General features: G+C 48.8%; 1 protein-coding gene across 8 annotated transcripts in view; it reads left to right on the top strand.

The window, feature by feature from the left end:
- Nucleotides 1–20,003, top strand: part of LOC132407461 (probable G-protein coupled receptor 82) — a 116,625-nt gene that overhangs the window by 59,277 nt on the left and 37,345 nt on the right. The window lies entirely within an intron of this gene.

The raw sequence follows: 20,003 nt of genomic DNA on the forward strand, positions 1-20,003 counted from the left end.
CAGGCATTCACGGTAAATACAAACAAACAGGCAAAATAATAATAATAATAAATAAGCAATAAATATTGAGTACATGAGATGAAAAAATATTGAAAGTAAGTCCACAGGTTGTAGTAACAGTTCAATGTTGGGGTGAGTGAAATTCGGTGAAGTTATCCTCTCTGGTTCAAGAGCTGATGGTTGACGGCAAATAACAATTCATGATTCAATTTAATTTCCTTCTTCGCCTGTAAATGCCTGCAAGAAAGTGAAACTCAGGGACATATATGTTGAAATATACTGCATGTACTTTGATAATAAATTTATTTGAACATTGAACTGTGATTGATTGGTTGTCCATCATCTTTGATGATGCAGCCTCACTTTACAGGAGGGGAAGGGTCAGTATAGGGTTAATGGTGAAGTATCAGTATAATTTTCATAGGCAAGTGTCAGTGTATGATTCATGGGGAAGGTTCACTATTGGGTGCGGGGGTGAAGGATCAGTATAAGGTTCATAGTGAAGGGTCAGTAAAGGGTTCATGGGGAAGGGTCAGTACAGGGTTCATGGGGAAGGGTCAGTACAGGGTTCATGGGGAAGGGTCAGTATAGGGTTCATGGGGAAGGATCAGTACAGGATTCATGGGGAAGGGTCAGTACAGGGTTCGTGGGTAAGGGTCAATACTGGGTTCATGGGGAAGGGTCAGTACTGCGTTCGTGGGGAAGGGTCAGTACTCGGTTCGTGCGGAAGGGTCAATACAGGGTTAATGGGGAAGAGTCAGTACATGGTTCATGGGAAAAGGTAGTACTGGGTTCATGGGGAAGGGTCAGAAAACGGTTCGTGGGGAAGGGTCAGTGCAGGGTTCTTGGGGAAGGTTCAGTATAGGGTTCATGGGGAAGGGTCAGTAGAGGTTTCATGTGGAAGGGTCAGTAGAGGGTTTATGTGGAAGGGTTTATGTGGAAGGGCAGGGTTCTTGGGGAAGGTTTAGTATTGAGTTCATGGGGATGTGTCTGAACTGAGTTCATGGGGAAGGGTCAGTACAGGGTTCGTGGGGAAGGGTCGGTCCTGGGTTCATGGGGAAGGGTCAGTGTAGGGTTCATGGGGAAGAGTCAGTACAGGGTTGATAGTGAAGGGTCAGTATAGGGTTAATAGCGAAGTATCAGTATAATGTTCATAGGCAAGTGTCAGTGCATGGTTCATGGGGAAGGTTCACTATTGGGTGCGGGGGTGAAGGATCAGTATAAGGTTCATGGTGAAAGGGCAGTAAAGGGTTCATGGGGAAGGGTCGGTACAGCGTTCAAGGGGAAGGGTCAGTAGAGGGTTCATGGGGAAGGATCAGTATAGGGTTCATGGGGAAGGATCAGTTCAGGGTTCATGGGGAAGGATCAGTACAGAGTTCATGGGGAATGGTCAGTACAGGGTTGAGAGTGAAGGGTCAGTACAGGGTTGATAGTGAAGTGTCAGTACAGGTTTCATGGGGAAGGGTCAGTACAGTGTTCGTGGGTAAGTGTCAATACTGCGTTCATGGGGAAGGGTCACTACTGCGTTCATAGGGAAGGGTCAGTACTCGGTTCGTGGGGAAGGGTCAATACAGGGTTCATGGGGAAGGGTCAGTACAGGGTTCATGGTGAAGGGTCAGAACTGGGTTCATGGGGAAGGGTCAGTATTGGGTTCATGGGGAAGTTGTTAGTTCATGGTTCATGGGGAAGGGTCAGTGCAGGGCTCATGGGGAAGAGTCGGTATAGGGTTGATGGTGAAGGGTGAGTATGGTGTTCATGGGGAAGGGTCAGTACAGGGTTCATGGGGAAGGGTAAATAGAGGGTTTATGTGGAAGTGTCAGTGCAGGGTACTTAGGGAAGGTTTAGTATTGAGTTCATGGGGATGTGTCTGAACTGAGTTCATGGGGAAGGGTCAGTACAGGGTTCATGGGGAAGGGTCAGTACAGGGTTCATGGGGAAGGCTCAGTATAGGGTTCATGGGGAAGGATCAGTACAGGGTTCATGGGGAAGGGTCAGTACAGGGTTCATGGGGAAGGGTCAGTATAGGGTTCATGGGGAAGGATCAGTACAGGGTTCATGGGGAAGGGTCAGTACAGGGTTCATGGGGAAGGGTCAGTATAGGGTTCTTAGTGAAGGGTCAGTACAGGGTTCATGTGGAAGGGTCAGTACAGGGTTCATGGGGAAGGGTCAGTATAGGGTTCATGGGGAAGGGTCAATATAGGGTTCATGGGGAAGGGTCAGTACAGAGTTCATGGGGAAGGGTCAGTACAGAGTTCATGGGGAAGGGTCAGTATAGGGTTCATAGTGAAGGGTCAGTACAGGGTTCATGGTGAAGGGTCAGTACTGCCTTCGTGGGTAAGGGTCAGTAAAGGTTTCATGGGGAAGGGTCAGTATTGGGTTCATGGGGAAGTTGTTAGTTCAGGGTTCATTGGGAAGGGTTAGTACAGGGTTCATGGTGAAGGGTCAGTACTGCCTTCGTGGGTAAGGGTCAGTAAAGGTTTCATGGGGAAGGGTCAGTATATGTTTCATGGGGAAGGGTCAGAATTGGGTTCATGGGGAAGTTGTTAGTTCAGGGTTCATTGGGAAGGGTCAGTACAGGGTTCATGGGGAAGGGTCAGTACAGGGCTCATGTGGAAGGGTCAGTACAGGGTTCATGGGGAAGTGTCAGTATAGGATTCATGGGAAAGAGTCAGTATAGGGTTGATGGTGAAGGGTGAGTATGGTGTTCATGGGGAAGGGTCAGTACAGGGTTCATGGGGAAGGGTAAGTACAGGGCTCATGTGGAAGGGTCAGTACAGGGTTCATGGGGAAGTGTCAGTATAGGATTCATGGGAAAGAGTCAGTATAGGGTTGATGGTGAAGGGTCAGTATAGGGTTCATGGGGAAGAGTCAGTATAGCGTTCTTTGGGAAGGTCAGAATGGTGTTCATGGGAATGGGTCAGCATGGGGTTAATGGGGAAGTGTATGTAGAGGGTTAATGGGGAAGTCTCAATGTAGTGTTCATGGGTCAGTGTCAGTATGGGGTTCATTGGGAAGCGTCAGTATACAGTTCATGGGGAAGGGTCAGTACAGGGTTCATGTTGAAGGGTCAGTATAATGTTCATGGGGAAGTGTCGGTACAGGGTTCATGGGGAAGGGTCCGTATGGGGTTCATGGTGATGGGTCAGTATGGGGTTAATGGGGAAAGGTCCGTCTGGGGTTCGTGGGGAAGGATCAGTATAGGGCTCATGGGGAAGGGTCTGTGTAGGTTTCATGGTAAAGGGTCAGTGTATAGTTCATGGGGAAGTGTCATTACAGGGTTCGTGGGGATGGGTCAGTATGGGGCTCATGGTGTTGGGTCAGTATGGGGTTAATGGGGAAGTATCAACATAGTGTTCTTGCGTCAGGGTCAGTATGGGGTTCACAGGCCAGCGTCATTATACTGTTCATGGGGAAGTTTCCGTATTGGGTTCAGGGGAGAAGGATCAGTATAAGGTACATGGTGAAAGGTCAGTATAGGGTTCATAGGGAAGAGTCACTGTAGGGTTCATGATGGTGTTAGTATAGGGTTAATGGGGAAAGGTCAGTCTGGGGTTCATGGGGAAGTGTCAGTGTTGATTTCACGGTGAATGGTCAGTACAGGTTTAGTAGGGATGCGTCAGTAATGGGTTCGTGGGGAAGGGTCAGTACAGAGTTCATGGGGAAGGGTAAGTATAGGCTTCATGGGGAAGAGTCAGTACAGGGTTCATGGGGAAGGGTCAGTATAGGGTTCATGGGGAAGAGTCAGTACAGGGTTCATGGGGAAGGGTCAGTATAGGGTTCATGGGGAAGGGTCAGTATAGGGTTCATGGGGAAGGGTCAATATAGGGTTCATGGGGAAGGGTCAGTACAGAGTTCATGGGGAAGGGTCAGTATAGGGTTCATAGGGAAGAGTCACTGTAGGGTTCATGATGAAGTGTTAGTATAGGGTTAATGGGGAAGGGTCCATATGGGGTTCGTGGGGAAGGATCAGTATAGGGTTCATGGGGAAGAGTCTGTGTAGGTTTCATGGTAAAGGGTCAGTGTATAGTTCATGGGGAAGGGTCCGTACAGGGTTCGTGGTGATGGGTCAGTATGGGGTTAATGGGGAAGGGTCAGTATAGGGTTAAAGGGGAAGTATCAATATAGTGTTCTTGGGTCAGGGTCAGTATGGGGTTCACAGGCCAGCGTCATTATACTGTTAATGGGGAAGTTTCATTATTGGGTTCAGGGGAGAAGGATCAGTATACGGTACATGGTGAAAGGTCAGTATAGAGTTCATAGGGAAGAGTCACTGTAGGGTTCATGATGAAGTGTTAGTATAGGGTTAATGGGGAAAAGTCAGTCTGGGGTTCGTGGGGAAGGCTCAGTACTGGGTTCATGGGGATGGGTCAGTATTGGGTTCATGGGGAATGGTCAGTATAGGGTTCATGGTGAAGTGTCAGTATAGGGTTAATGGGGAAGGGTCAGTATACGGTTCATAGTGAAGGGTCAGTATTGGCTTCATGATGAAGGGTTAACATAGGGTTCATGGGGAAGGGTCAGTGTAGGATTAATGGGAAAGGGTCAGTACAGGGTTCGTGGGTAAGCGTCAGTACTGGGTACATGGGGAAGGGTCAGTACTGCTTCGTCGGGAAGGGTCTGTACAGGGTTCATGGGGAAGAGTCAGTACAGGTTGGTGGAAAAGGGTCAGTACAGGTTAGTGGGGAAGGGTCAGTATTGTGTTCATGGGGAAGGATCAGTATAGTGCTCATGGGGAAGGGTTAGTATAGGTTTCAACGGGAAGGGTCAGTATAGAGTTCATAGTGATGGGTCAGTTCAGGTTTCATGGGGATGGGTCAGTAAAGGGTTCATGGGGAAGTGTCAGTACAGGGTTCGTGGGTAAGCGTCAATACTGGGTTCGTGGGGAAGGATCAGTATAGGGTTCATGGGGAAGAGTCTGTGTAGGTTTCATGGTAAAGGGTCAGTGTATAGTTCATGGGGAAGGGTCCGTACAGGGTTCGTGGTGATGGGTCAGAATGGGGTTAATGGGGAAGGGTCAGTATAGGGTTAAAGGGGAAGTATCAATATAGTGTTCTTGGGTCAGGGTCAGTATGGGGTTCACAGGCCAGCGTCATTATACTGTTAATGGGGAAGTTTCATTATTGGGTTCAGGGGAGAAGGATCGGTATAAGGTACATGGTGAAAGGTCAGTATAGAGTTCATAGGGAAGAGTCACTGTAGGGTTCATGATGGAGTGTTAGTATAGGGTTAATGGGGAAAAGTCAGTCTGGGGTTCGTGGGGAAGGATCAGTATAGGGTTCATGGGGAAGTGTCAGTGTAGATTTCACGGTGAATGGTCAGTACAGGTTTCGTAGGGATGCATCAGTAATGGGTTCGTGGGGAAGGCTCAGTACTGGTTTCATGGGGATGGGTCAGTATTGGGTTCATGGGGAATGGTCAGTATAGGGTTCATGGTGAAGTGTCAGTATAGGGTTAATGGGGAAGGGTCAGTATACGGTTCATAGTGAAGGGTCAGTATTGGCTTCATGATGAAGGGTTAACATAGGGTTCATGGGGAAGGGTCAGTGTAGGATTAATGGGAAAGGGTCAGTACAGGGTTCGTGGGTAAGCGTCAGTACTGGGTACATGGGGAAGGGTCAGTACTGCTTCGTCGGGAAGGGTCTGTACAGGGTTCATGGGGAAGAGTCAGTACAGGTTGGTGGAAAAGGGTCAGTACAGGTTAGTGGGGAAGGGTCAGTATTGTGTTCATGGGGAAGGATCAGTATAGTGCTCATGGGGAAGGGTTAGTATAGGTTTCAACGGGAAGGGTCAGTATAGAGTTCATAGTGATGGGTCAGTTCAGGTTTCATGGGGATGGGTCAGTAAAGGGTTCATGGGGAAGTGTCAGTACAGGGTTCGTGGGTAAGCGTCAATACTGGGTTCGTGGGGAAGGGTCAGTACTGCGTTCCTGGGGAAGGGTCAGTACTTGGTTCGTGGGGAAGGGTCAGTACTCGGTTCATCGGGAAGGGTCAGGATAGGGTTCATGGGGAAGCTGTTAGTTCAGTGTTCATTGGGAAGGGTCAGTATAGGGTTCATGGGTCAGCATCAGTATGGGGTTCATTGGGAAGCGTCAGTATACAGTTCATGTGGAAGGGCCAGTACAGTGTTCATGGTGAAGGGTCAGTATAATGTTCATGGTGAAGGGTCAGTATAATGTTCATGGGGAAGTGTCAGTATAGGGTTCATGGGGAAGGGTCCGTATGGGGTTCGTGGGGATGGGTCAGTATGGGGTTAATGGGGAAGGGTTAGTACAGGGTTCGTGGGTAACCGTCAGTACTGGGTTCATGGGAAAGGGTCAGTACAGGTTCATGGGAAAGGGTCAGTACAGGTTAATGGGGAAGGGTCAGTATAGTGTTCATGGGGAAGGATCAGTATGGTGTTCATGGGGAAGGGTTAGTATAGGTTTCAATGGGAAGGGTCAGTATAGAGTTCATAGTGAAGGGTCAGTTCAGGTTTCATGGGGATGGGTCAGTAAAGGGTTCATGGGGAAGGGTCAGTACAGGGTTCGTGGGTAAGCATCAATACTGGGTTCGTGGGGAATGGTCAGTACTTGTTTCGTGGGGAAGGGTCAGTACTCGGTTCATTGGGAAGGGTCAGGATAGGCTTCATGGGGAAGGGTCATTACAGGGTTCATGGGGAAGAGTCAGTACAGTGTTATGGGAAAGGGTCAGTACTTGGTTCGTGGGGAAGGGTCAGAAAAGTGTTCGTGGCGAAGGGTCAGTACAGGTTCATGGGGAAGGGTCAGTACAGGTTAGACGGGACGGGTCAGTATAGTTTTCATGGGGAAGGGTTAGTATAGGGTTCATCGGGAAGTGTCTGTATAGGGTTAACGGGGAATGGTCAGTACAGGGTTCATGGGGAAGAGTCAGTACAGGTTCACGGGGAAGTGTCTGTATAGGGTTCGTGGTGAATGGTCAGTACAGGTTCGTGGGGAAGAGTCTGTACAGGTCCGTGGGGAAGGGTCAGTATATTGTTCATGGGGAAGAGTCAGTATAGGGTTCATGGGGAAGGGTCAGTACAGGGTTCATGGGGAAGAGTCAGTATACGGTTCATGGTGAAGAATCGGTATAGGGTTCATGGGGAAGGGTCAGTGTAGGGATCATGTTGAAGGATCAGTATAGCGTTCATCGGGAAGAATCAGTATAGGGTTCATAGTGAACAGTCAGTATAGAGTTCATGGTGAAGGGTCAGTATTGGTCTGATGGGGTCTGTTCAGTACAGGGTTCATGGGGAAGGGTCTGTACTTGGTTCATGGGAAAGGGTCACTTTAGGTTTCATGGGGAATGGTCAGTGTAGGGTTCATGGGGAAGGATCAGTATTGGGTTCATCGGGAAGAATCAGTACAGGGTTCATGGGGAAGGGTCAGTACAGGGCTCATGGGGAAGGGTCAGTACAGGGTTTATGGGGAAGTGTCCGTATAGGATTCATGGGAATGAGTCGGTATAGGGTTGATGGTAAAGGGTGAGTATGGTGTTCATGGGGAAGGGTCAGTACAGGGTTCATGGGGAAGGGTAAGTAATGGGATCATGCGGAAGGGTCAGTATAGGGTTCATGGGGAAGAGTCAGTATAGCGTTCTTTGGGAAGGGTCAGAATTCTGTTCATGGGAATGGGTCAGTATTGGTCTGATGGGGACGGTTCAGTGCAGGGTTCAGGGGGAAGGGTCTGTACTTGGTTCATGGGAAAGCGTCACTTTAGGTTTCATGGGGAATGGTCAGTATATGTTTCATGGGGAAGGGTCAGTGCAGGGTTCATGGGGAAGGATCAGTATTGGGTTCATGGGGAAGTTGTTAGTTCAGTGTTCATTGGGAACGGTCAGTATAGGGTTCATGGGTCAGCATCAGTATGGGGTTCATTGGGAAGCGTCAGTATACAGTTCATGGGGAAGGGTCAGTACAGGGTTCATGGTGAAGGGTCAGTATAATGTTCATGGGGAAGTGTCAGTATAGGGTTCATGGGGAAGTGTCCGTATGGGGTTCATGGTGATGGGTCAGTATGGGGTTAATGGGGAAGGGTCAGTATAGGGTTAATGGGGAAGTATCAATATAGTGTTCTTGCGTCAGGGTCAGTATGGGGTTCACAGGCCAGCGTCATTATACTGTTGATGGGGAAGTTTCCGTATTGGGTTCAGGGGAGAAGGATCAGTATAAGGTACATGGTGAAAGGTCAGTATAGGGTTCATAGGGAAGAATCAGTATAGGGTTCATAGTGAACGGTCAGTATAGAGTTCATGGTGAAGGGTCATTATTCGTCTGATGAGGACGGTTCAGTACCGGGTTCATGAGGAAGGGTCTGTACTTGGTTCATGGGAAAGGGTCACTTTAGGTTTCATGGGGAATGGTCAGTATATGTTTCATGGGGAAGGGGCAGTGTAGGGTTCATGGGGAAGGATCAGTATTGGGTTCATGGGGAAGTTGTTAGTTCAGCGTTCATTGGGAAGGGTCAGTACAGGGTTCATGGGGAAGGGTCAGTACAGGGCTCATTGGGAAGGGTCAGTACAGGGTTTATGGGGAAGTGTCAATATAGGATTCATGGGAATGAGTCGGTATAGGGTTGATGGTAAAGGGTGAGTATGGTGTTCATGGGGAAGGGTCAGTACAGGGTTCATGGGGAAGGGTAAGTAATGGGATCATGCGGAAGGGTCAGTATAGGGTTCATGGGGAAGAGTCAGTATAGCGTTCTTTGGGAAGGGTCAGAATTGTGTTCATGGGAATGGGTCAGTATTGGTCTGATGGGGACGGTTCAGTGCAGGGTTCAGGGGGAAGGGTCTGTACTTGGTTCATGGGAAAGCGTCACTTTAGGTTTCATGGGGAATGGTCAGTATATGTTTCATGGGGAAGGGTCAGTGCAGGGTTCATGGGGAAGGATCAGTATTGGGTTCATGGGGAAGTTGTTAGTTCAGTGTTCATTGGGAATGGTCAGTATAGGGTTCATGGGTCAGCATCAGTATGGGGTTCATTGGGAAGCGTCAGTATACAGTTCATGGGGAAGGGTCAGTATAATGTTCATGGGGAAGTGTCAGTATAGGGTTCATGGGGAAGTGTCCGTATGGGGTTCATGGTGATGGGTCAGTATGGGGTTAATGGGGAAGGGTCAGTATAGAATTAATGGGGAAGTATCAATATAGTGTTCTTGCGTCAGGGTCAGTATACGGTTCACAGGCCAGCGTCATTATACTGTTCATGGGGAAGTTTCCGTATTGGGTTCAGGGGAGAAGGATCAGTATACGGTACATGGTGAAAGGTCAGTATAGGGTTCATAGGGAAGAGTCACTGTAGGGTTCATGATGAAGTGTTAGTATAGGGTTAATGGGGAAAGGTCAGTCTGGGGTTCGTGGGGAAGGATCAGTATAGGGTTCATGGGGAAGTGCCAGTTTAGATTTCACGGTGAATGGTCAGTACAGGGTTCGTAGGGATGCGTCAGTAATGGGTTCATGGGGAATGGTCAGTATAGGGTTCATGGTGAAGTGTCAGTATAGGGTTAATGGGGAAGGGTCAGTATACGGTTCATAGTGAAGGGTCAGTATTGGCTTCATGATGAAGGGTTAACATAGGGTTCATGGGGAAGGGTCAGTGTAGGATTAATGGGAAAGGGTCAGTACAGGGTTCGTGGGTAAGCGTCAGTACTGGGTACATGGGGAAGGGTCAGTACTGCTTCGTCGGGAAGGGTCTGTACAGGGTTCATGGGGAAGAGTCAGTACAGGTTGGTGGAAAAGGGTCAGTACAGGTTAGTGGGGAAGGGTCAGTATTGTGTTCATGGGGAAGGATCAGTATAGTGCTCATGGGGAAGGGTTAGTATAGGTTTCAACGGGAAGGGTCAGTATAGAGTTCATAGTGATGGGTCAGTTCAGGTTTCATGGGGATGGGTCAGTAAAGGGTTCATGGGGAAGTGTCAGTACAGGGTTCGTGGGTAAGCGTCAATACTGGGTTCGTGGGGAAGGGTCAGTACTGCGTTCCTGGGGAAGGGTCAGTACTTGGTTCGTGGGGAAGGGTCAGTACTCGGTTCATCGGGAAGGGTCAGGATAGGGTTCATGGGGAAGCTGTTAGTTCAGTGTTCATTGGGAAGGGTCAGTATAGGGTTCATGGGTCAGCATCAGTATGGGGTTCATTGGGAAGCGTCAGTATACAGTTCATGTGGAAGGGCCAGTACAGTGTTCATGGTGAAGGGTCAGTATAATGTTCATGGTGAAGGGTCAGTATAATGTTCATGGGGAAGTGTCAGTATAGGGTTCATGGGGAAGGGTCCGTATGGGGTTCGTGGGGATGGGTCAGTATGGGGTTAATGGGGAAGGGTTAGTACAGGGTTCGTGGGTAACCGTCAGTACTGGGTTCATGGGAAAGGGTCAGTACAGGTTCATGGGAAAGGGTCAGTACAGGTTAATGGGGAAGGGTCAGTATAGTGTTCATGGGGAAGGATCAGTATGGTGTTCATGGGGAAGGGTTAGTATAGGTTTCAATGGGAAGGGTCAGTATAGAGTTCATAGTGAAGGGTCAGTTCAGGTTTCATGGGGATGGGTCAGTAAAGGGTTCATGGGGAAGGGTCAGTACAGGGTTCGTGGGTAAGCATCAATACTGGGTTCGTGGGGAATGGTCAGTACTTGTTTCGTGGGGAAGGGTCAGTACTCGGTTCATTGGGAAGGGTCAGGATAGGCTTCATGGGGAAGGGTCATTACAGGGTTCATGGGGAAGAGTCAGTACAGTGTTATGGGAAAGGGTCAGTACTTGGTTCGTGGGGAAGGGTCAGAAAAGTGTTCGTGGCGAAGGGTCAGTACAGGTTCATGGGGAAGGGTCAGTACAGGTTAGACGGGACGGGTCAGTATAGTTTTCATGGGGAAGGGTTAGTATAGGGTTCATCGGGAAGTGTCTGTATAGGGTTAACGGGGAATGGTCAGTACAGGGTTCATGGGGAAGAGTCAGTACAGGTTCACGGGGAAGTGTCTGTATAGGGTTCGTGGTGAATGGTCAGTACAGGTTCGTGGGGAAGAGTCTGTACAGGTCCGTGGGGAAGGGTCAGTATATTGTTCATGGGGAAGAGTCAGTATAGGGTTCATGGGGAAGGGTCAGTACAGGGTTCATGGGGAAGAGTCAGTATACGGTTCATGGTGAAGAATCGGTATAGGGTTCATGGGGAAGGGTCAGTGTAGGGATCATGTTGAAGGATCAGTATAGCGTTCATCGGGAAGAATCAGTATAGGGTTCATAGTGAACAGTCAGTATAGAGTTCATGGTGAAGGGTCAGTATTGGTCTGATGGGGTCTGTTCAGTACAGGGTTCATGGGGAAGGGTCTGTACTTGGTTCATGGGAAAGGGTCACTTTAGGTTTCATGGGGAATGGTCAGTGTAGGGTTCATGGGGAAGGATCAGTATTGGGTTCATCGGGAAGAATCAGTACAGGGTTCATGGGGAAGGGTCAGTACAGGGCTCATGGGGAAGGGTCAGTACAGGGTTTATGGGGAAGTGTCCGTATAGGATTCATGGGAATGAGTCGGTATAGGGTTGATGGTAAAGGGTGAGTATGGTGTTCATGGGGAAGGGTCAGTACAGGGTTCATGGGGAAGGGTAAGTAATGGGATCATGCGGAAGGGTCAGTATAGGGTTCATGGGGAAGAGTCAGTATAGCGTTCTTTGGGAAGGGTCAGAATTCTGTTCATGGGAATGGGTCAGTATTGGTCTGATGGGGACGGTTCAGTGCAGGGTTCAGGGGGAAGGGTCTGTACTTGGTTCATGGGAAAGCGTCACTTTAGGTTTCATGGGGAATGGTCAGTATATGTTTCATGGGGAAGGGTCAGTGCAGGGTTCATGGGGAAGGATCAGTATTGGGTTCATGGGGAAGTTGTTAGTTCAGTGTTCATTGGGAACGGTCAGTATAGGGTTCATGGGTCAGCATCAGTATGGGGTTCATTGGGAAGCGTCAGTATACAGTTCATGGGGAAGGGTCAGTACAGGGTTCATGGTGAAGGGTCAGTATAATGTTCATGGGGAAGTGTCAGTATAGGGTTCATGGGGAAGTGTCCGTATGGGGTTCATGGTGATGGGTCAGTATGGGGTTAATGGGGAAGGGTCAGTATAGGGTTAATGGGGAAGTATCAATATAGTGTTCTTGCGTCAGGGTCAGTATGGGGTTCACAGGCCAGCGTCATTATACTGTTGATGGGGAAGTTTCCGTATTGGGTTCAGGGGAGAAGGATCAGTATAAGGTACATGGTGAAAGGTCAGTATAGGGTTCATAGGGAAGAATCAGTATAGGGTTCATAGTGAACGGTCAGTATAGAGTTCATGGTGAAGGGTCATTATTCGTCTGATGAGGACGGTTCAGTACCGGGTTCATGAGGAAGGGTCTGTACTTGGTTCATGGGAAAGGGTCACTTTAGGTTTCATGGGGAATGGTCAGTATATGTTTCATGGGGAAGGGGCAGTGTAGGGTTCATGGGGAAGGATCAGTATTGGGTTCATGGGGAAGTTGTTAGTTCAGCGTTCATTGGGAAGGGTCAGTACAGGGTTCATGGGGAAGGGTCAGTACAGGGCTCATTGGGAAGGGTCAGTACAGGGTTTATGGGGAAGTGTCAATATAGGATTCATGGGAATGAGTCGGTATAGGGTTGATGGTAAAGGGTGAGTATGGTGTTCATGGGGAAGGGTCAGTACAGGGTTCATGGGGAAGGGTAAGTAATGGGATCATGCGGAAGGGTCAGTATAGGGTTCATGGGGAAGAGTCAGTATAGCGTTCTTTGGGAAGGGTCAGAATTGTGTTCATGGGAATGGGTCAGTATTGGTCTGATGGGGACGGTTCAGTGCAGGGTTCAGGGGGAAGGGTCTGTACTTGGTTCATGGGAAAGCGTCACTTTAGGTTTCATGGGGAATGGTCAGTATATGTTTCATGGGGAAGGGTCAGTGCAGGGTTCATGGGGAAGGATCAGTATTGGGTTCATGGGGAAGTTGTTAGTTCAGTGTTCATTGGGAATGGTCAGTATAGGGTTCATGGGTCAGCATCAGTATGGGGTTCATTGGGAAGCGTCAGTATACAGTTCATGGGGAAGGGTCAGTATAATGTTCATGGGGAAGTGTCAGTATAGGGTTCATGGGGAAGTGTCCGTATGGGGTTCATGGTGATGGGTCAGTATGGGGTTAATGGGGAAGGGTCAGTATAGAATTAATGGGGAAGTATCAATATAGTGTTCTTGCGTCAGGGTCAGTATACGGTTCACAGGCCAGCGTCATTATACTGTTCATGGGGAAGTTTCCGTATTGGGTTCAGGGGAGAAGGATCAGTATACGGTACATGGTGAAAGGTCAGTATAGGGTTCATAGGGAAGAGTCACTGTAGGGTTCATGATGAAGTGTTAGTATAGGGTTAATGGGGAAAGGTCAGTCTGGGGTTCGTGGGGAAGGATCAGTATAGGGTTCATGGGGAAGTGCCAGTTTAGATTTCACGGTGAATGGTCAGTACAGGGTTCGTAGGGATGCGTCAGTAATGGGTTCATGGGGAATGGTCAGTATATGTTTCATGGGGAAGGGTCAGTATATGTTTCATGGGGAAGGGTCAGAATTGGGTTCATGGGGAAGTTGTTAGTTCAGGGTTCATTGGGAAGGGTCAGTACAGGGTTCATGGGGAAGGGTCAGTACAGGGCTCATGTGGAAGGGTCAGTACAGGGTTCATGGGGAAGTGTCAGTATAGGATTCATGGGAAAGAGTCAGTATAGGGTTGATGGTGAAGGGTGAGTATGGTGTTCATGGGGAAGGGTCAGTACAGGGTTCATGGGGAAGGGTAAGTACAGGGCTCATGTGGAAGGGTCAGTACAGGGTTCATGGGGAAGTGTCAGTATAGGATTCATGGGAAAGAGTCAGTATAGGGTTGATGGTGAAGGGTCAGTATAGGGTTCATGGGGAAGAGTCAGTATAGCGTTCTTTGGGAAGGTCAGAATGGTGTTCATGGGAATGGGTCAGCATGGGGTTAATGGGGAAGTGTATGTAGAGGGTTAATGGGGAAGTCTCAATGTAGTGTTCATGGGTCAGTGTCAGTATGGGGTTCATTGGGAAGCGTCAGTATACAGTTCATGGGGAAGGGTCAGTACAGGGTTCATGTTGAAGGGTCAGTATAATGTTCATGGGGAAGTGTCGGTACAGGGTTCATGGGGAAGGGTCCGTATGGGGTTCATGGTGATGGGTCAGTATGGGGTTAATGGGGAAAGGTCCGTCTGGGGTTCGTGGGGAAGGATCAGTATAGGGCTCATGGGGAAGGGTCTGTGTAGGTTTCATGGTAAAGGGTCAGTGTATAGTTCATGGGGAAGTGTCATTACAGGGTTCGTGGGGATGGGTCAGTATGGGGCTCATGGTGTTGGGTCAGTATGGGGTTAATGGGGAAGTATCAACATAGTGTTCTTGCGTCAGGGTCAGTATGGGGTTCACAGGCCAGCGTCATTATACTGTTCATGGGGAAGTTTCCGTATTGGGTTCAGGGGAGAAGGATCAGTATAAGGTACATGGTGAAAGGTCAGTATAGGGTTCATAGGGAAGAGTCACTGTAGGGTTCATGATGGTGTTAGTATAGGGTTAATGGGGAAAGGTCAGTCTGGGGTTCATGGGGAAGTGTCAGTGTTGATTTCACGGTGAATGGTCAGTACAGGTTTAGTAGGGATGCGTCAGTAATGGGTTCGTGGGGAAGGGTCAGTACAGAGTTCATGGGGAAGGGTAAGTATAGGCTTCATGGGGAAGAGTCAGTACAGGGTTCATGGGGAAGGGTCAGTATAGGGTTCATGGGGAAGAGTCAGTACAGGGTTCATGGGGAAGGGTCAGTATAGGGTTCATGGGGAAGGGTCAGTATAGGGTTCATGGGGAAGGGTCAATATAGGGTTCATGGGGAAGGGTCAGTACAGAGTTCATGGGGAAGGGTCAGTATAGGGTTCATAGGGAAGAGTCACTGTAGGGTTCATGATGAAGTGTTAGTATAGGGTTAATGGGGAAGGGTCCATATGGGGTTCGTGGGGAAGGATCAGTATAGGGTTCATGGGGAAGAGTCTGTGTAGGTTTCATGGTAAAGGGTCAGTGTATAGTTCATGGGGAAGGGTCCGTACAGGGTTCGTGGTGATGGGTCAGTATGGGGTTAATGGGGAAGGGTCAGTATAGGGTTAAAGGGGAAGTATCAATATAGTGTTCTTGGGTCAGGGTCAGTATGGGGTTCACAGGCCAGCGTCATTATACTGTTAATGGGGAAGTTTCATTATTGGGTTCAGGGGAGAAGGATCAGTATACGGTACATGGTGAAAGGTCAGTATAGAGTTCATAGGGAAGAGTCACTGTAGGGTTCATGATGAAGTGTTAGTATAGGGTTAATGGGGAAAAGTCAGTCTGGGGTTCGTGGGGAAGGATCAGTATAGGGTTCATGGGGAAGTGTCAGTGTAGATTTCACGGTGAATGGTCAGTACAGGTTTCGTAGGGATGCATCAGTAATGGGTTCGTGGGGAAGGCTCAGTACTGGGTTCATGGGGATGGGTCAGTATTGGGTTCATGGGGAATGGTCAGTATAGGGTTCATGGTGAAGTGTCAGTATAGGGTTAATGGGGAAGGGTCAGTATACGGTTCATAGTGAAGGGTCAGTATTGGCTTCATGATGAAGGGTTAACATAGGGTTCATGGGGAAGGGTCAGTGTAGGATTAATGGGAAAGGGTCAGTACAGGGTTCGTGGGTAAGCGTCAGTACTGGGTACATGGGGAAGGGTCAGTACTGCTTCGTCGGGAAGGGTCTGTACAGGGTTCATGGGGAAGAGTCAGTACAGGTTGGTGGAAAAGGGTCAGTACAGGTTAGTGGGGAAGGGTCAGTATTGTGTTCATGGGGAAGGATCAGTATAGTGCTCATGGGGAAGGGTTAGTATAGGTTTCAACGGGAAGGGTCAGTATAGAGTTCATAGTGATGGGTCAGTTCAGGTTTCATGGGGATGGGTCAGTAAAGGGTTCATGGGGAAGTGTCAGTACAGGGTTCGTGGGTAAGCGTCAATACTGGGTTCGTGGGGAAGGGTCAGTACTGCGTTCCTGGGGAAGGGTCAGTACTTGGTTCGTGGGGAAGGGTCAGTACTCGGTTCATCGGGAAGGGTCAGGATAGGGTTCATGGGGAAGCTGTTAGTTCAGTGTTCATTGGGAAGGGTCAGTATAGGGTTCATGGGTCAGCATCAGTATGGGGTTCATTGGGAAGCGTCAGTATACAGTTCATGTGGAAGGGCCAGTACAGTGTTCATGGTGAAGGGTCAGTATAATGTTCATGGTGAAGGGTCAGTATAATGTTCATGGGGAAGTGTCAGTATAGGGTTCATGGGGAAGGGTCCGTATGGGGTTCGTGGGGATGGGTCAGTATGGGGTTAATGGGGAAGGGTTAGTACAGGGTTCGTGGGTAACCGTCAGTACTGGGTTCATGGGAAAGGGTCAGTACAGGTTCATGGGAAAGGGTCAGTACAGGTTAATGGGGAAGGGTCAGTATAGTGTTCATGGGGAAGGATCAGTATGGTGTTCATGGGGAAGGGTTAGTATAGGTTTCAATGGGAAGGGTCAGTATAGAGTTCATAGTGAAGGGTCAGTTCAGGTTTCATGGGGATGGGTCAGTAAAGGGTTCATGGGGAAGGGTCAGTACAGGGTTCGTGGGTAAGCATCAATACTGGGTTCGTGGGGAATGGTCAGTACTTGTTTCGTGGGGAAGGGTCAGTACTCGGTTCATTGGGAAGGGTCAGGATAGGCTTCATGGGGAAGGGTCATTACAGGGTTCATGGGGAAGAGTCAGTACAGTGTTATGGGAAAGGGTCAGTACTTGGTTCGTGGGGAAGGGTCAGAAAAGTGTTCGTGGCGAAGGGTCAGTACAGGTTCATGGGGAAGGGTCAGTACAGGTTAGACGGGACGGGTCAGTATAGTTTTCATGGGGAAGGGTTAGTATAGGGTTCATCGGGAAGTGTCTGTATAGGGTTAACGGGGAATGGTCAGTACAGGGTTCATGGGGAAGAGTCAGTACAGGTTCACGGGGAAGTGTCTGTATAGGGTTCGTGGTGAATGGTCAGTACAGGTTCGTGGGGAAGAGTCTGTACAGGTCCGTGGGGAAGGGTCAGTATATTGTTCATGGGGAAGAGTCAGTATAGGGTTCATGGGGAAGGGTCAGTACAGGGTTCATGGGGAAGAGTCAGTATACGGTTCATGGTGAAGAATCGGTATAGGGTTCATGGGGAAGGGTCAGTGTAGGGATCATGTTGAAGGATCAGTATAGCGTTCATCGGGAAGAATCAGTATAGGGTTCATAGTGAACAGTCAGTATAGAGTTCATGGTGAAGGGTCAGTATTGGTCTGATGGGGTCTGTTCAGTACAGGGTTCATGGGGAAGGGTCTGTACTTGGTTCATGGGAAAGGGTCACTTTAGGTTTCATGGGGAATGGTCAGTGTAGGGTTCATGGGGAAGGATCAGTATTGGGTTCATCGGGAAGAATCAGTACAGGGTTCATGGGGAAGGGTCAGTACAGGGCTCATGGGGAAGGGTCAGTACAGGGTTTATGGGGAAGTGTCCGTATAGGATTCATGGGAATGAGTCGGTATAGGGTTGATGGTAAAGGGTGAGTATGGTGTTCATGGGGAAGGGTCAGTACAGGGTTCATGGGGAAGGGTAAGTAATGGGATCATGCGGAAGGGTCAGTATAGGGTTCATGGGGAAGAGTCAGTATAGCGTTCTTTGGGAAGGGTCAGAATTCTGTTCATGGGAATGGGTCAGTATTGGTCTGATGGGGACGGTTCAGTGCAGGGTTCAGGGGGAAGGGTCTGTACTTGGTTCATGGGAAAGCGTCACTTTAGGTTTCATGGGGAATGGTCAGTATATGTTTCATGGGGAAGGGTCAGTGCAGGGTTCATGGGGAAGGATCAGTATTGGGTTCATGGGGAAGTTGTTAGTTCAGTGTTCATTGGGAACGGTCAGTATAGGGTTCATGGGTCAGCATCAGTATGGGGTTCATTGGGAAGCGTCAGTATACAGTTCATGGGGAAGGGTCAGTACAGGGTTCATGGTGAAGGGTCAGTATAATGTTCATGGGGAAGTGTCAGTATAGGGTTCATGGGGAAGTGTCCATATGGGGTTCATGGTGATGGGTCAGTATGGGGTTAATGGGGAAGGGTCAGTATAGGGTTAATGGGGAAGTATCAATATAGTGTTCTTGCGTCAGGGTCAGTATGGGGTTCACAGGCCAGCGTCATTATACTGTTGATGGGGAAATTTCCGTATTGGGTTCAGGGGAGAAGGATCAGTATAAGGTACATGGTGAAAGGTCAGTATAGGGTTCATAGGGAAGAATCAGTATAGGGTTCATAGTGAACGGTCAGTATAGAGTTCATGGTGAAGGGTCATTATTCGTCTGATGAGGACGGTTCAGTACCGGGTTCATGAGGAAGGGTCTGTACTTGGTTCATGGGAAAGGGTCACTTTAGGTTTCATGGGGAATGGTCAGTATATGTTTCATGGGGAAGGGGCAGTGTAGGGTTCATGGGGAAGGATCAGTATTGGGTTCATGGGGAAGTTGTTAGTTCAGCGTTCATTGGGAAGGGTCAGTACAGGGTTCATGGGGAAGGGTCAGTACAGGGCTCATTGGGAAGGGTCAGTACAGGGTTTATGGGGAAGTGTCAATATAGGATTCATGGGAATGAGTCGGTATAGGGTTGATGGTAAAGGGTGAGTATGGTGTTCATGGGGAAGGGTCAGTACAGGGTTCATGGGGAAGGGTAAGTAATGGGATCATGCGGAAGGGTCAGTATAGGGTTCATGGGGAAGAGTCAGTATAGCGTTCTTTGGGAAGGGTCAGAATTGTGTTCATGGGAATGGGTCAGTATTGGTCTGATGGGGACGGTTCAGTGCAGGGTTCAGGGGGAAGGGTCTGTACTTGGTTCATGGGAAAGCGTCACTTTAGGTTTCATGGGGAATGGTCAGTATATGTTTCATGGGGAAGGGTCAGTGCAGGGTTCATGGGGAAGGATCAGTATTGGGTTCATGGGGAAGTTGTTAGTTCAGTGTTCATTGGGAATGGTCAGTATAGGGTTCATGGGTCAGCATCAGTATGGGGTTCATTGGGAAGCGTCAGTATACAGTTCATGGGGAAGGGTCAGTATAATGTTCATGGGGAAGTGTCAGTATAGGGTTCATGGGGAAGTGTCCGTATGGGGTTCATGGTGATGGGTCAGTATGGGGTTAATGGGGAAGGGTCAGTATAGAATTAATGGGGAAGTATCAATATAGTGTTCTTGCGTCAGGGTCAGTATACGGTTCACAGGCCAGCGTCATTATACTGTTCATGGGGAAGTTTCCGTATTGGGTTCAGGGGAGAAGGATCAGTATACGGTACATGGTGAAAGGTCAGTATAGGGTTCATAGGGAAGAGTCACTGTAGGGTTCATGATGAAGTGTTAGTATAGGGTTAATGGGGAAAGGTCAGTCTGGGGTTCGTGGGGAAGGATCAGTATAGGGTTCATGGGGAAGTGCCAGTTTAGATTTCACGGTGAATGGTCAGTACAGGGTTCGTAGGGATGCGTCAGTAATGGGTTCATGGGGAATGGTCAGTATAGGGTTCATGGTGAAGTGTCAGTATAGGGTTAATGGGGAAGGGTCAGTATACGGTTCATAGTGAAGGGTCAGTATTGGCTTCATGATGAAGGGTTAACATAGGGTTCATGGGGAAGGGTCAGTGTAGGATTAATGGGAAAGGGTCAGTACAGGGTTCGTGGGTAAGCGTCAGTACTGGGTACATGGGGAAGGGTCAGTACTGCTTCGTCGGGAAGGGTCTGTACAGGGTTCATGGGGAAGAGTCAGTACAGGTTGGTGGAAAAGGGTCAGTACAGGTTAGTGGGGAAGGGTCAGTATTGTGTTCATGGGGAAGGATCAGTATAGTGCTCATGGGGAAGGGTTAGTATAGGTTTCAACGGGAAGGGTCAGTATAGAGTTCATAGTGATGGGTCAGTTCAGGTTTCATGGGGATGGGTCAGTA

The sequence above is a fragment of the Hypanus sabinus genome, chromosome 18 (assembly GCF_030144855.1).
Source record: "Hypanus sabinus isolate sHypSab1 chromosome 18, sHypSab1.hap1, whole genome shotgun sequence".
Classification (NCBI taxonomy): Eukaryota; Metazoa; Chordata; class Chondrichthyes; order Myliobatiformes; family Dasyatidae; genus Hypanus; species Hypanus sabinus.